This window comes from Erythrolamprus reginae, chromosome 13, assembly GCF_031021105.1.
Source record: "Erythrolamprus reginae isolate rEryReg1 chromosome 13, rEryReg1.hap1, whole genome shotgun sequence".
In the NCBI taxonomy this organism is placed as follows: Eukaryota; Metazoa; Chordata; class Lepidosauria; order Squamata; family Dipsadidae; genus Erythrolamprus; species Erythrolamprus reginae.
Genome location: NC_091962.1, coordinates 15,579,386 through 15,591,159, shown reverse-complemented (window position 1 = coordinate 15,591,159; position 11,774 = coordinate 15,579,386). Strand labels below are relative to the sequence as shown.

Sequence of the window (11,774 nt, the reverse complement as noted above, 5' to 3'; positions counted from 1 at the left end):
TGCAGCAGAGGAGGGAGAGAGATTCTGTTTCTTGTGTGCGCCGGTGATGCTTCTTGGGATGAAAGGGACGCTCTTTGTGGCTTTCTTGATTGCTTGGAGTGTATTTTATTTTATTATTATTTCATTTCATTTCTTTATTTTGTCAGGTGTGCCTATGATTGTAGATAAAGTGTAAGCTACCGTATTTTTGGAGTATAAGACGCACCTTAGGTTTTGGGGAGGAAAATAGGGAAAATTATCTGCTTACTAGGTATTCATCTGGACAGCGTCCTTAGTCTGGACAGCTTCAGCACATTATTTTATCCCCTTTTTTAAGGGCTTAAAAAAAATTTATTCGGAGAGAGTAACAATGAAAGAGCTTGCAAGCCAGTAAGAGGTAGGAATATTGTTAGCACCTGGAAAGAAACATTTGGAGCAAGTAGAGCAATGGAAAAAACCCTGCAAATACTTAGAGCTTGGAAAACATTCTTCGCAGAGAGTAACAATGGAAGAGCTTGCAAGGTAAGAGCTGGGAAGATCTTAGGGCTGGGAGGGGGAGGGGAAGCTACATTCAGAGTATAAGATGCACCCAAATTATCAGCCTCTTTTAGGGAGGGGAAAAGTGCGCCTTATACTCTGAAAAATATGGTAAGTATAAACATGATTGCGACTATATAAGAAGTAAGCATGAATATTGGGGAAGGAACCACAGAGTCAGGTAATGCATCCCAGGCACTGACCACTCCGTGCACTCTCTTGAATTTTTGGCAATCCACTTCAGAGTAGTTTACATTAAGTACTGTATCTATTGTGAGCTCCTGTGTTGTTGCAGTTGAAGCTGAAGTAGTCGTTGACAAGGAGGATATTGTAGCAGATAATTTTGTGTGCTATGCTCAGGTCAGATGGAAGGCGTCGTCGTTTTTAATTGTCGAGGGACGCAATTTCAAGCATAAGGTATTCTATTGCGAGCAGAGATAATAATAATAATAATAATAATAATAATAATAATAATAATAATAATTGTAATTGTAATAATAATATGTTGCATTGGCATCCTTCAGTCTTGAAAGTCCATGGTATCATGCTCTGGATTAATAATAGTAATAATAATAATAATAATAATAATAATAATATGTTGCATTGGCATCCTTCGGTCTTGAAAGTCCATGGTATCATGCTCTGGATTAATAATAGTAATAGTAATAATAATAATAATAATAATAATAATAATAATAATAATAATATGTTGCATTGGCATCCTTCGGTCTTGAAAGTCCATGGTATCATGCTCTGGATTAATAATAATAATAATAATAATAATAATGATAATAATGATAATAATAATAATAATAATATGTTGCATTGGCATCCTTCGGTCTTGAAAGTCCATGGTATCATGCTCTGGATTAATAATAGTAATAATAATAATAATAATAATAATAATTGTAATAATAATATGTTGCATTGGCATCCTTCAGTCTTGAAAGTCCATGGTATCATGCTCTGGATTAATAATAGTAATAATAATAATAATAATAATAATAATAATAATAATATGTTGCATTGGCATCCTTCGGTCTTGAAAGTCCATGGTATCATGCTCTGGAATAATAATAATAATAATAATAATAATAGTAATAATAATAGTAATAATAATAATAATAATAATAATAATAATAATAATAAAAATAATAAAAATAGTGCTTGGGAAGCACCTAACTGGTGATGAAATATGAAGTGCAGCATAGTGATCTCATTTGCTCTGTTTTATTGTTATAATAACAACAACAGCAGCAACAACAACAACAACAATAATAATAATAATATGTTGCATTGGCATCCTTCAGTCTTGAAAGTCCATAGTATCATGCTCTGGATTAATAATAATAATGATAATAATAGTGATAGTAATAATAATCATAACAATCATAACAATCATAACAACAGCAGCAACAACAATAATAATGATAATAATAATAATGATGATAATAATAACAACAATAACAATAATAATAATAATAATTTTTAAAGGAGCAAGGAAGCTGCGCTGTTACCTATGTTTCGCTTGTGGGCTTCCCTTTATAGTCTAGGGCGAAGTGGCTGGCTGAGGCCACCAGAGGGCAGCACCCTCCCTCTTTTTCATCCACTAGTCAGTCTTCCCAGGTGGGAAATTGAAGAATCCATTAGGGTTTCCCTTCTCAAAGTGTTTTGAAAGAGAGCAACGCTCTGTGGGTGTGGGTGTGCGTCACTCCGCGTCTCCTTAAGCAGAGCCTCCTGTCCAGGAGCAGTCTTCCTTCAGAGCAGCCCTGCCTTGTAGGCCCAGCTTGGCAGGAACACCGGGCTCTGCTTTTTGGTCAATTCCTCCAGGGAAGTCCATGAAGTGGACAATGTGGCCTGGTGGCATTTCTGCCTGGAATTCCTCCCGGCTGCTAACGAGAACGGGATTGGCACTTGGGATGACCCGGAAAAGAGGAGGCAGCTGTGCTTTGCAAACCTCTAACCTGTTCGGTGTTTTATGACTGTGTGGCAAATCCTCCCGGGGTAAATATGCTCCGAGGGCCTCCATCAGGAAGCAGGGCACCTGCGCTGACTCGCTCCTGTTCTCCCACCGGAGTCATTAATTTTTCCTCTTCCTCTGGTGGAGTCTGCCGCTTGTTTTCAATCCAGGGCTGCACGAATTGGGAGATTTGACTTGGAGAATTCTTCACTCAAGGATCCTAATCTAACTGACACATATGGGCATAGGATAGAGAGAGAGAGAGAGAGAGGTAGTTAGGTAGATAGATACATAGGTAGTTAGGTAGGTAGAGAGATAGGTAGGTAAGTAGAGATCAATATATAGGTAGTTGGGTAGGTAGATAGATAGGTATGTAGGTAGGTATGTAGGTAGGTAGGTAGATAGATAGATAGATAGATAGATAGATAGATAGATAGATAGAGACAGACAAACAGACAGACAGACAGGTAGGTAGGTAGGTAGAGAAAGAGACAAATAGGTAGAGAGATAGGTAGATAGATAGGTAGGTAGGTAGGTAGGTAGGTAGATAGATAGATAGATAGATAGAGACAGACAAACAGACAGACAGACAGATAGGTAGGTAGGTAGGTAGGTAGAGAAAGAGACAAATAGGTAGAGAGATAGGTAGATAAATAGATAGGTCGGTAGGTAGGTAGTTTGATTGATTGATAGGTAGGTAGATAGGTAGGTAGGCAGGCAGATAGGTAGGTAGGTAGGTAGGTAACTAGAGATCAATATATAGGTAGTTAAGTAGATAGATAGATTGATTGATAGGTAGGTAGGTAGATTGATTGATTGATAGGTAGGTAGGTAGGTAGAGAAATAGGTAGGTAGGTAACTAGAGATCGATATATAGGTAGTTAGGTAGATAGATTGATGGGTAGATAGGTAGTTAGGTAGATAGATAGGTAGGTAGGTAGGTAGGTAGATTGATTGATTGATTGATTGATTGATTGATTGATTGATTGATAGGTAGGTAGATTGATTGATTGATAGGTAGGTAGGTAGGTAGAGAAATAGGTAGGTAGGTAACTAGAGATCGATATATAGGTAGTTAGGTAGATTGATGGGTAGATAGGTAGTTAGGTAGATAGATAGATAGATAGATAGATAGATAGATAGGTAGGTAGGTAGGTAGGTAGATAAGTAGGTAGGTAGGTAGATTGATTGATAGGTAGGTAGATAGATAGATAGATAGGTAGGTAGGTAGGTAGGTAACTAGACATCAATATATAGGTAGTTAAGTAGATAGATAGATTGATTGATAGGTAGATAGGTAGTTAGGTAGATAGGTAGGTAGGTTGATTGATTGATTGATTGATAGGTAGATAGGTAGGTAGAGAAATAGATAGGTAGGTAGGTAACTAGAGATCGATATATAGGTAGTTAGGTAGATAGATAGATAGATTGATTGATTGATTGATAGGTAGGTAGGAAGATAGGTAGATAGAGAGATAGATTGATAGGTAGGTAGATAAGTAGAGATAGATATATAGGTAGTTAGGTACATAGATTGATGATAGATAGATATAGATAGATAGATAGGTAGATAGGTAGATAAATATATTTTATTTGTTTGTTTGTTTGTTTATTTATGCATTTATACATTTATTTATTTATGCATTTATTATTGATTGACAGATTGATCCATCGGTTGTATTTATACGCCACCCATCTCCCAAAGGACTCCAAGTGGCTAAGAGACAATTTTTAAAGAAAAGTTTCAAAAGTTTCAGAAACATTGAGAAAACAGAGAAGAGAGTGTTTGGAGGGGTTTTTTAAGAAAGCTTTTCGGTGGAAAAAATCCACTAATGGCTCCTACAGCCACCGCCCCACCCTTTGTAAATAGGAGAGCTTGCAGGGGCCTGTAGGGATTCTAGGGGGGGCGGGCGCGGAAAAATATTGACAAACTTGGGTTTGCTGCAAACCAAAGGTTTGTGGATTTGTGGGGGGCAGAGGAGGGGGCCCGGGCAGCCTAAGAAGGGGAGGGGGGCTCTCCACTCAGCTGAAAGGTCCAGCTTGGTCTAGCTGGAGAAGGCCCCCCCCCTTTTCTATAGTTTTCACAAATGGGGTTCAGCAAAGAATGCTTGGAGAGGTTGGGGAGCACTGCTTCTGATCCCCCTCCCCTTTCCAAAGGGGGCAGGGCTGAAATGGGAGGAAGCCCCCACCCTCTCAATCTGTCCAATAAATAAACAAACGGGGTCGATTGCCAGGAAACGAAGCTGGCGGGGGGGGGGGGGGGGGGATATTGGAGAAATGACTTTTTTGCCCTGGGTGGGGCCCCTGAGCTGATCCTGGGGCACAGTCCTCTTCCTTTCTAAACCCAAAGCCCCCCCCTCTCTGCCTCTTCCTACAGCCCCCCCTTTTGCAATACTTCTCCTTTCTTTCCTTCCTTCCTTTCCTCTTTTCTTCTTTCTTTCTTCCATACCTTCCCTCCTTCCTTCCATCTTTCCTTCACATTTTCCTTCCTCCATTCCTTCCCTTTCTTCCTTCCTCCTTCCCTTCTTTCCCTTCTTCCCTTTCCCTTCTTCCTTTCCGCTTTCTTTCCTGCCTTCTTTCCATCCTCCATAGCTTCCCTTTCTCTCTTTCCTTCCTTTTCTTTCTTTTCTTTCCTTCCTTCCTCCCTCCCCTCCTCCCTCCCTCTCTCCCTTCTTTCTTTCCTGCTTTCTTTCTTTCTTTTCTGCCTTCTTCCTTCCTTTCTTCTCTCCTTCCTTCCTGCTTTCTTTCCTCCCTCCCTTCCTGCTTTCCTTCTTTCTTTCTTTCTTTCCTTCCTGCTTTCCTTCCTACTTTCTTTCTTTTCTTCCTTCCTCCTTTCCTCCCCTGGCTTTTCCCAGCCAAGGAGAGCGACCCCCGGGAGGGGCGGGGCGGGGCCTCTTCCCGGCCTCCCCCACCGCAGTGACTAACTTTCACGTGGGGGGCCGGCGCTGCTCCGCCCCCCCTCCCTTTTTTTTCTCTCTTTCCGCTTCCGAAGCTTCCCGGAGCCGCCGCTCAACGAGGTAAAAAGGCCGCCTGGGGGGGTGGGGGGTGTCGAGGGGGGAGTGTGTATGGGGTGCAGCTCCCCTTCCTCCCCCTCCTCCCTATGACTAACCCCCCTCCCCTTTTTTCCCTTGCCCCCCCCCCCATTTTTAAAACCCCGCCGGGAAGAGCCGAAGAAAGTTGGAAAGAGAGTGAAAGTGATTGCGCGGGGCGGGGGCGGGGGGGGCACTTTCCCTTTTGGGAGGAGGGTCGCTTTCTCGCCCCCGCTCGGCCCTCCCCGCGCTGGCCCCGCTGGGATCCCCGCGCCGGGGAGGGGAAGGATCCACTAGGGATCTGCCTTCCGCCCCAGACGCGGTCCCGTTGGGCTGAAACGCAGCAAGTGGGCCGGGAGTTCGAGGCCGGGCAGGTTCGGTTCGGGGCTGGATTTTTTTGGGGGGGGGGCAGGATTTTGCCTCTGTTTATGGGGGGGCTGTCAATTTAATTCCGGGGGGGGTTGATTTAAAAAAAAAGCAGCTTTGCAGAGGCTGCTTTGCTGGTTGGGGCATTTTTGCAAATTCTCCTCTGTCTGTCTGTCTGTCTGTCGGTATGTGTGTATATGTGTGTGTGTGTAACCTCTTGTCTGTCAGTCATCTTTTTTCTTCCTCTTCCTCCCCCCTCCCCTCCCCGCCCCTCCCTCTGTGCTTGTTGCAATCCTCCTGGCCGGTGGTGGATCGGGCCCTGTTGCTCTCTCACCTCTGGCCTGGAATGCACTGGGAAGGGAGGGGGGCAGGGACTCCATCTCTCTGCCCCCCTCGTTGGAAAAAGCCCCCTTTTCTGCCCCCCCCCCTTTCCTGTGTGATCCACCCCTCGCCCCCCCTTGCAAACCCACAGAGCTGGCGCTTCGATCCAGGAAGTGCCCTGTTTGCTTCCACCACCACCCCCCCCCCCCCCCAGGCCTGCAACACTGCTTGGCTGCCTCTCTTCTGCAACAAGGCTGGCGGTGGGCAAAGGCCGGGCAGGGGGGATTCTCCTGGCACCCCCCTCTCCCAGGCAGGCTGGGGGGCCTCAGAAACCTTTGCCCTCCGGTGCTCTTAAGGGTGGGGGAACACACATTTCTATTTTAATTTTCTTATTATTATTTTATTTTATTTTATTTTGTTTTCTATGCTATGTTATGTTGTTATGTTATATATTACATCGTATCATATCATATATCATTATTTTATTTTCTATGTGATGTTATGTTGTTATGATATATATTACATCGTATCATATCATATATCATTATTTTATTTTCTATGTGATGTTATGTTGTTATGTTATATATTACATCGTATCATATCATATATCATTATTTTATTTTCTATGTGATGTTATGTTGTTATGATATATATTACATCGTATCATATCATATATCATTATTTTATTTTCTATGTTATGTTATGTTGTTATGTTATATATCATATCATAGCATATCATATCATATTGCATCATTACTTTATCTTCTATGTGATGTTATGTTGTTATGATATACTGTATATTACATCCTATCGTATCATATCATATTATATCATTATTTTATTTTCTATGTGATGTTATGTTGTTATGTTATATATTATATAATATCGTACCATATCGTATCATATTATATCAATAAGTCCACAAGTCTTAAAAGTGGCCAAGTTTGGAGATGGACACCCCTGACTTAGGTGACCCTTCTGGCCTCTTCCATCTCTATCATTCGGGGCACAAGTCTTAAAGTAGACAAGGTTAGAGACCCCTGACTTAGGTGACCCTTCTAGCCTGTTCCATCTCTATCATTCATGGCTGGCTGAGGGATTCTGGGAGTTGAAGTCCGCAAGTCTTAAAAGTGGCCAAGGGTGGAGACCCCTGACTTAGGTGACCCTTCTGGCCTCTTCCAACTCTATCATTCATGGCTGGCTGAGGGATTCTGGGAGTTGAAGTCCGCAAGTCTTAAAAGTGGCCAAGGGTGGAGACCCCCCTGATCCAGAGGGGAAGGAGAAGCCCGAGGGAGAAAGGCAGGGAGGGGCTCCCATCCATCACCAGGACTCGAACTCAGAGCGGCCCATTAATCCCCCCACCCTCAAACCAGCCTTTGCAGAAGGAAAGCTCGGCCTGCCTTCTGGACTTGTGCAAACTTGCCACCGCCCCCCACCCCCCAATAAAAAATTACTCATGAGAAACTGGTTAAGTCGCGGTGAAATTGTGCGGGGGTTGGGACACCGCCTGTTTTTTAACGTGACACCGAGCGCAAAGTGAGCAGCTTAACAACATTGGAGGAGAAACTCAACATCCTTTGTGGTGCTTTGGTTTGGATTTTTTTCCCCACGACGAATCGTGGGGTAATCTCTTTGTGGGAATGGCGTGGCCCCGAAGCAGGCCTTGTTGGCTTGGCCCTTTGAGCAATGTGTTTCCCAAGGTAGGCTGCCTCTGATGGGGGAGGCTCCATTTCGTGACCGCCGTTCAGCCTGTATCGCCATCAAATCTGCCTCTCCTGTTGCACCCCAATTTATTTATTATTTTATTTTATATATTTTGTGTATTTGTTTTGTCAAGTACATATGGGAGGTAGGTAATGATATAATAATATTCATATACATGATACTAGTACCAAGAAGAAGAAAAAGAAGAAACGTTAGATATAATATTTACATATATGATACTAGTAGGAGAGAAACGTTAGGACAGGGGACGGTGGGAACGCTGGTGTACTTATGCACGCCCCTTACTCAACTCTTAGGAATCGGGAGAGGTCAACAGTGGAGAGTCTAAGAGTAAAGTTTTGGGGGGTCAGGTGACGATACTACAGAGTCTGGTAGTGAGTTCCATGCATCAACTACTCGGTTACTCAAGTTGTATTTCCTGCAGCCGAGTTTGGAGTGGTTGACTTGGAGTTTGCCTCTGTCGTGTGCTCGTGTGTTGCTGTGGTTGAAGCCGAAGTAGTCTACAACTTGGTCGTAATGCAAAGCACCTTGGAACTCTTTGTATTTTCCCCGGAGGATCTGTCGGTTATTTTATCCCCAAATTTCTTCACCGCCCCTCCCTTCATCTGGTGGTCTCGCTTTCAAACATCCACTAAAGTTTATTATTATTATTATTATTATTATTATTATTATTATTATTATGTATTTTAGCCGTTCTTCCTCACTACGCAACTTCAGATCTTGGCTGGGTTTCTCTCGGTGTTGGCCCCTTTTGTTTCTGATAACCGTCCATTGGTCCCTTCCTGCTATTAATTACTCTCGCCGTTCGATTTTTAAATCCGCCCTGATGGGTTTCCCAATAATTCCTGATGCATCAACCCATCCATCTTTCTCGTCCGCCGTTTTTCCCTTCTGCAAACATCCTTCCTGAGCCAAAAGCCCTGGGCACAACCTAAGCTTATATATCTCTATTCTAAGTTCTCAATTTGGCACGGCTAATTCAAAACGATTTTTTAAAAAGTCTGCCTTAATTTTAATTTCACCGGGTCATAAATATCCATGCCGCCGAAACAGAGGTTGAAGGTTTGTTTTATTTTTATTTTTTCCACTGGCGAGTGATGCTAAGAATTGAACCCCTGGACTTCACTTTGATTCGACTTTTCCTTGTGTGCATGTTATTAAAACCCACATCATGTTTAGATGGAGGCCTGTTGGTTGGAGAACTCTGTAGCCTCCAAAATGCTGGAGCCAGCAAATATATGCCCAGGCCTTTATCTCTGAACTTTTAGTATCCTGTTCCCAAATACCTAAAAATAGTTGGGATGGGGTGCAGAGGAGAACTTTATCACGGTGCCCTCAAGCGCGAAAAAATTTAAGAGGAAGTTCCTGGCACGATGCTAAACTGTATAACTTAGACTATCAATGCTTAATTTTGTGGACTCTGTATAACTTTTTAGGCAATCTATAACTTTGTAGACAATCTATAACTTTGTAGACTGTCACTGCTTGATTTTGTAGATTGTCTATAACTTTGTAGACAATCTATAACTTTGTAGACTACCACTACTTAATTTTGTAGACCGTTTATAACGTTCTAGACTATCTCTAACTTTCTAGACTATCTATAACTTTGTAGACTATCACTACTTAATTTTGTAGACTGTCTATAACTTTCTAGACTATCTATAACTTTCTAGACCATCTGTAACTTTGTAGATTATCACTGCTTAATTTTGTAGACTGTTTATAACTTTCTAGACCATCTGTAACTTTGTAGACTATCACTACTTAATTTTGTAGACCATTTATAACTTTCTAGACTATCTCTAACTTTGTAGACTATCTATAACTGTGTAGATTATCTGTAACTTTGTAGATTATCACTGCTTAATTTTGCAGTCTGTCTATAACTTTGTAGACTATTGCTGTATAATTGTATCAGCGGCTGCTGATACATTTTGCAGAGGGATTCAGACTTAGAAATAACTTGATTGTCACTTTATATGGACACGAGTTGGCAGACATTAAAATGAAATTATGTGGTCAACGTATTGTCATTTGCACTTTTGTAAGCGCCTGGTTTGGCATAGCAACCAAACAAGGCAGGCCTGGACTTCAATGGATAGTTAGAACAAAGCGGTCTGAGGAATTCTAGGAGTGGACGTCCACCGGTCTTAAAGTGGCCAAGGTTGGAGACCTCCACTATAGGTCGTTGCACACCAAAATAACCAGATAGAAAAAAACGATGAAGAAAAACCTCGTAGTAATAGTAGTGCAGACTTAGTAGTTAGTTTGACAGTGTTGAGGGTTAGACACAGAAATAAAGTATAAATACAATACATACATCGTATCGGGAATGTAAAACCAACCAAACCAAGTGTCAATGAATGAGTTGACTATCGTTTCGAACAGCCTATATACACACAACGTACTTTTTCCCCCTTTATTGTACTATTTTTATTAATTGGATATTTGCCGTACCCGTTCTATACCAGCTATGAAAAATAAAGAAAGGAGTATTGAAATCAATTTAAACAACAGCTGATATTAATTCAGTTGTTACACTGAATTAAACTGATAGTTTAAATATCAATAAAATTAAATAATATCAACTAAACTGACATTAAATAATTCTATTCTGTTCTGTTCTATTCTATATTCTATTCTATATTTTATTCTATGAATAAAATTAAATAATATCAATTAAACTGATATTAAATCATTCTATTCTATTCCATGTTCTGTTGTATTCTATATTCTATTCTATATTCTATTCTATTCTGTTCTGCTGTTCTGTTCTGTTCTATTCTATATTCGTTTATTCTATCAATAAAATTAAATAGTATCAATTAAACTGATATTACATAATTCTATTCTATTCTATTCCATGTTCTGTTCTATTCTCTATTCTATTCTATTCTCTATTCTCTATTCTATTCTATATTCTATAACATAGAATAGAATATAGAATAGGATAGAATAGAATATAGGATAGAATAGAATAGAATGTAGAATAGAATGGAATAGAATTCTTCATTGGCCAAGTGTGATTGGACACACAAGGGATTTGTCTTTGGTGCAGATGCTCTCAGTGGACATAAAAGAATAGAGACATTTGTCAAGAATCATGAGCTGCAGCACTTAATGATTGTCATAGGGGTCAAATAAGCAATGAGGAAACAATCAATATTAATAAAAAACCTCAAGGATACAGGCAGCAGGTTACAGCATAGAATCATAAGTGGGAGGAAATGGGTGATAGGAATGATGGGGAAAACCTAATAGTAACAGTAGTGCAGACTTAGTAAATAGTTTGACAGTGTTGAGGGGATTATTTGTTCAGCAGAGTGATGGCGTTCGGGGGAAAACTGTTCTTGTGTCTAGTTGTCTTGGTGTGCAGGGCTCTGTAGCGACGTTTTGAGGGTCGGAGTCGAAACAGTTTGTGTCCAGGATGCGAGGGGTCCGTAGATATTTTCCCTGCCCTCTTTTTGACTCTGTCCTCCATGGAAGGCCGGTTGGCAGCCATTGTTTTTTCCGCAGTTCTGATTCTCCTCTGAAGTCTGTGTCGGTCTTGTTGGGTTGCAGAACCGAACCAGACAGTGATAGAGGTGCAGATGACAGACTCAATGATTCCTCTTTAGAACTGGATCAGCAGCTCCTGGGGCAGTTTGGGCTTCTATATTAAGGGGTTTTAATTTGCTTTTAGTATTGGATTATTATTGTATATTGTCTATGATTGTTGTTAGCCGCCCCGAGTTTTCGGAGAGGGGCAGCATATAAATCCAATAAGACTTGAAACTTCCTGAAAGTTGGAGTAACGCTGAATCGATGGAACCGTGTCTCCCTATTGGCAGATTGTTGGGATCGTGACACTTATA

At 41.3% G+C, this 11,774-nt stretch overlaps 1 protein-coding gene across 2 annotated transcripts in view; it reads left to right on the top strand.

Annotated features, from left to right (window-relative positions):
• Positions 1–5,411: 5,411 nt before the first annotated feature.
• The window catches only part of CERS2 (ceramide synthase 2), a 31,172-nt gene continuing 24,809 nt past the window's right edge, over positions 5,412–11,774 (top strand). Inside the window, exon 1 of one of the 2 annotated variants that reach the window (XM_070766317.1) lies at positions 5,412–5,493. The gene's annotated coding sequence lies outside the window, so the exon portion shown is untranslated. Of the gene's footprint in view, positions 5,494–5,856; positions 5,880–11,774 lie in introns of those variants that run through there. The other variant, XM_070766319.1, reaches the window with a different exon arrangement.